This window comes from Otolemur garnettii, unplaced genomic scaffold (assembly GCF_000181295.1).
Source record: "Otolemur garnettii isolate 467f Iridium unplaced genomic scaffold, OtoGar3 scaffold00014, whole genome shotgun sequence".
Lineage (NCBI taxonomy): Eukaryota > Metazoa > Chordata > Mammalia > Primates > Galagidae > Otolemur > Otolemur garnettii.
In genome coordinates this window covers 2254435-2259939 of record NW_003852409.1, presented here as the reverse complement: position 1 = coordinate 2259939, position 5505 = coordinate 2254435, and positions in this window count along the sequence as shown.

Below are 5505 nucleotides of genomic sequence, written 5' to 3'. Positions count from 1 at the left end.
GCTGGGCTTACTTCTCTTTGCAGCTCATGCTTCCTGTCTCCTGCTTGGCTTCCTTGTGGATAGGTCTGGCTTTGCCCCATCTTCCTCTCCCAGGGCCCAGCCCGGGACTATGCTTACCACAGGAACTTTCTCAATGCACAGAACCCACCCAATTCCAGTTCTCTACCTGCCTTTGGTGCTCAATCATGCAGCCCAGAGGAGATTCTGGGCCCTTCTCCTCTTGGGAAATTTCAGCTTGCTACAGAAGCTGCTATTATCTCTGTGTACCTTCCTATCCCCTCCTGTCCTTTAATCTGTCTGAGCTGACTCACCAGACTTCCTTTCTGATGCTAATGGGCTGGCAGGTAAGGCAACAGCTCAGGACTTAAGGTTTTTTTTTTTTTTTTTTGAGACAGAGCCTCAAACTATCTCCCTGGGTAGAATGCCATGGCATTACAGCTCACAGCAACCTCCAACTTCTGGGCTCAAGTGAGTCTCCTGCCTCAGCCTCCCAAGTAGCTGGGACCACAGGCGCCCACCACAATGCCTGGCTATTTTTTGGTTGCAGCTGTCATTGTTGTTTGGTGGGCCCGGGTTGGATTCAAACCCACCACCTTGGTTGTATGTGGCTGGCGCCTTAGCCACTTGAGCCACAGGCGCTGAGCCAGGACTTCTTTAAATTCTGCGGAATAGAGTGCAGTAGTGTATAAAATCAGTGTGATGGATTGAATTGAATTGTGTCCCCCAAAAATCTATATGATGACATTCAAACCCCCAATGCCTCAGTCACCCAGTACCATATTACTGGTAAGAAGGCGACCTTACCTGGATATAGGGTCATTGCAGATGTCATTAGTTAAGTTTAGATGACATCATGTGGGAGTAGCATGGGCCCTTCATCCAGTGTGACTGTGTCCTTATAAAAAGGAGAGATTTGAACACAGATGTGCACGCAAGAACACCGCCATGTGACGATGAAGGCAGAGATTGGGGGGATGCCTCTACAAGTCGAGGTATGCCAAAGATTGACCAAAAAACCACCAGAAGCTGGGGAGAAACCTGGAATAGGTCCTTCCTCACAGCCTTCAAAAGGAACCAGTACTGCTGATACTCTGAGTCAGACTGCTAGTCTCCAGAATTGTGAGACACTAAGTATCCATTGTTTAAGCCCCTAGGTTTGGAGAACCCTATTACAGTAGCCCTAGCAAACTTCTTCTTTTTTTTTTTTTTGAGACAGAGTTGTCACCCACGGTAGAGTGCTGTAGCATCACAGCTCACAGCAACCTCCAACTCTTAGGCTCAAGAGATTCTCTTGCCCCAGCCTCCCAATTAGCTGGGACTACAGCACAATACCCAGCTATTTTTTGGTTGTAGTTGTTGTTTGGCAGGCCCAGGCTGGATACGAACCTACCAGCTCTGGTGTTTGTGGCTGGCCCCCTAGCCACTGAGCTACATGTGCCGAGCCAGCCCTAGCAAACTTCTATGATTAGTGCCACCTTCTCCACAGTAGTTTATATTTTCAGTTCTCCCCCATAAAAGCAAACAAAGAAAACCCATGACTCATCTGTGAAATGACTGATTGAATTTTCCAGAGTAGAGAAAAATGAAAACTAGGAAAATGTAACCAACCAATCAAAAAGCTGGAGTCCATTGTTAAGTAAAAAGAATTAAGGTAATCAGAAATAACCGAAAACCAAAGTTGCGCTGAGCTAACAGAGAGTGTCCATTTCAGAAAACAGAAAGCACACTTGACAGTGTGAGTCTGTGCATGTGTGGGCATACTTGTAGGAGAAATCCAAGGATATGACAGCTGGCTTGATAAGAAGGACTTGCTTCCCAAATACAGAAACCCCAATACCATCCTGTTCTCTAAGAATGGCTCAGCATGGCCTGACATCTTTTTTTGACCAGACCCGAAGAATGCAATGTTCAGACCATAAATGGGCCCTTTCCTTGATCCATTTCTATTTACTTCCAAAGAAAGTACCACTGGCTGACAATGCTCTGGTATAGATGACAAAAACCTTCCTGAAAGCCCTTGGGGAACAACCTAATTTGGCTCTGCTAAGTGAAGCCAGGACAGGGAGGATCTATGATATTCATTCTGGGGCCAAGAGGGGCCCCAGTGAAGGGCACAGAGGCTTCCAGAACCAATGCACAGGGAAGCCCAGAACCTCCGCCCAACTAGTTTGACCTGTAAGTAAGTATTTACCACTACTCCCATTGTACAGATGAGGACACTGAGAGAACACAAGATCTCTAACAAGTTCTGGGTTAGACCAGGCTCCACCAGGCTCTGGACCTCAGGGCTTCTCAAACACTTGGGTTGGCCACTGTGTGGTGGGATCTCCCAGAGGAATGGGACACAAGCACAGTTTCCCAATCCTTTCAATCATAACACTGTTGTATCTCTGTGAAACTTCTCCCTGAATTGGAATCTCATGAGATAAAACACAGCCATAGACTGTTTAGAAAACACAGCCTTAGACTTACTTCTGGGTCACATCAGGGAGCCACTTAGAACCCCACAGAGGGACACAGGAACAGGACTAGCTGAGGCACACTTCTGGGAACAGATTTGGAGCCATGGGAGCGTCCCATGCTTGTTACTTTTTCCACCTGACTCACTTTCTAGGTGATTTGGGGTAAAATCCTTAGAAAAAGAGTTGTGGATGGACCCTGGGGACTGGACAAGCTAGGATGCAGGAACCAGGGAGAAAGGAACCCATCATCAAAGCTAGCTTGGGAAAAGGGTCTGGGGAAGGAGCCAGAAGAGAGAAGGAGGTGGCAACCATGGGGCTTGGTGAAGGGGAATGTGGGGTGGGTGCTTAGGCCTCTTCCAGAGATGCCACCCCCAGTGGGGCAATCATTACATTTCCTCTTATCTCACACACATCCCAAGGCACTGTTAAATTCAAAAGTCACATTATCGGGGGATTTAAGAAGCCCTTTCTAATGTCAAGTGTCCTGTGAATATTACAAAGTGGTGAGGCATTATATTAAATAAGCACAGAGGAACTGAGGGCTCCTATGGTAAACCATGAAGCTGTCAGCTTCGGGCCACCTCACCCCCTTGGCTGGCAGGGATGGGAGCTGTGGTCGGGGAGGTGGGGGAACTGGAGGTGGGAAAGAGGCAGGCTGGGAGGGAGGCGATAGCGGTGCGGCCACAGAGTTCCCTGCAAGCCCAGTCTTAAAATATGGCTTGGAAGGGATTGCACTTTATAACTGGTCATAAAAGGCCTCCATTTCCTAATAAAAGGTGTTTCAGGGACAAAACACAGGCCTGAGACTCACAGAACTTCAGTTGGAGCACTAATTGTGACAGGGACTCCCTAGGTGACCCTCCCTAAGTTCCTTCCCTCCTCTGGGCCTCTGTTTGCTCATGTGAAAATGAATAAATTGGGTGACCCGAGTGATATTAACTGCACCAAGGGGAGTTCTCTGGCTCTGAGAAAGTGCCTCCAGGGCCCTGCAGGGGGTTATGGCTGAGGGGGCTCACCCCTGATTTTAACTGATGGGTTTATTTGGGGTTCCATATGAGATTTCCCTTGAAGAAAGGATTCTTTGGCTTGAATAAAAAAAGTGAAACTCACTGGCCTGGGTTTCCTGGTCTGTAAGCGAAAGGCTAACAGTAATAGTCCCTGCGGGTGTTGTGAGGATTAAGTGACAACAAGCAGACAGGGAAGCCACCTGGGGAACGGGCTTCCCAGATGTGAGCCACTGCTATGAGGCTGCTGCCTCACCCACACATACTGTCACCAGATTGCAACTGCCCTCAGGAGGGGACCAATGTCCTGTTTGTCTTCATGTTCCCGGTTCCTAGTCCATGGGGCCAGGCCCTTCTCTTCTCAGATGCTCTGTTTTCTGGATGTTGCCATGGAAAGATTGGACCAGGTCTGGGACAGCTGGAATCCTAGAGGGGAGGAATAGGCAGGAAGGGGGTGATGGAGCCCCCGGGTTCCCCATGTGGCCCATGTGGGGTAGAAGGGCTCTTCTGTTACTACCCTGAGTAAGAGTTGGTGGGAAAAAGTAAAGGACAGGTTAATAAATTTAAAAACCCTTACAAACATAAATCTTCCAAATCTTGTGTCTATTGTACATTTACAGCTCATCTGGCCAGCCTGCTCCTTCACGGCAGAAGCCTTAAGCTTCCATGAAGTATGAAAAAATGGAATTTACGAGCTGTGCCAGGAAGTACAACTCGGCAGGTTGGACAGTAAAAATTAGAGGGTCAAGGACTGAGGCCATCCATCAGGAAAGCTTCGGAAATGGAAGCTCCAAAATGAGGCAGCTCTGGAGTACGAAGGGCTCTTTTTCAGTGGGTCCAGGCACTTCTGCTAATGGCATCTCCAATGTCGCCTGCCCGTGCGGAAACGCTCGGGAGGAGGCCCTTGAGTGGCATCATCTTGATTTATGGTGTACTTCCCTGAGCTCAGGAAGAGCTGAGTCACAAGTTTGAATGAATATTTTCCAATTATATCGTCTTCTTATTTCAGCCACAGTGAACAACTTGAGGATGAGCAAAGAAAGGTCGATTTACAAAGTTGATCCTTCATACCCCAGCTCCTGGTACATTCAGCCTTCTCTTTTGGAAGACGCTTTGGCTAAGGGTATTTTAGGCCATGACCCCTCCTCACTAAATCCTGCATCTCAGGATGGTGCCACGCACCTCACTCTCCAGAACCTCTCTCTTCCTTTGGCTTCAGAATTGCAATGTCTCCACTGTCCCTCCTGAGAGAGCTGTCACCCCCATCTCCTTTGAAGGGGCACCTCAGGGGCAGCCATGCATTGCATCATGTGACATTCCTCACACTTAGGTGACTGGACAGAGTGTATGCCTGGCTCAAGGGCAGCCAATTGATTGACCAGTCAGTGACAATGTCCCGAGGTGGCTTAGGACAATCAAAACAAACAAACAAACAAACAAACGAAGCGGAGTTGGACACGGGGGCTCCTTTTCTTTGCATTTGTATTATGTTTGGTGGGTGCCCTAAGAAAGCAACATAACCGAGTGGCTGGAGAGGCAGAAACGCAGTGGCGCTCTGTCCCGGAGGCTGGAAGTTAGAAGTCAGGTGTGGGCAGGGCTGGTTCCTCCCGAGGGCTCTGGGGGGATCTGTTCCAGGCCCGTCGCTATTTCTGGTGGCTCAGGCGTTCTTGGCTTGGCTTGCAGATACCTTCTCCCTGTGCCCTCAGATTGGCTTCTCTCTGTACGTGTCTGTGTCCAAATTTCCCCTTTGAATGAGGACACCAATCATACTGGATTGGGGCTTCCCTAATGACCTTACCACATTCACAAGTCACTTTCACAGGTACTGCTTTCACAGGGACACAATTCAACCCATGACAGTACTGACTTGTCAGGGATGGCTGGAGTGCAGAGAAGACACGTGGCCGGAGTGAAGGCCCTCCTGCGAGGGAGGGGAGCCGGAGAACATGGAGCTCTACAAGGGCCCGGGCCCCGTTCCCTCGGGCCTGGGTCACTGGGGAGCAAGTTGGCTTCGCAAGACCTCTGTCCACCACTCCCCC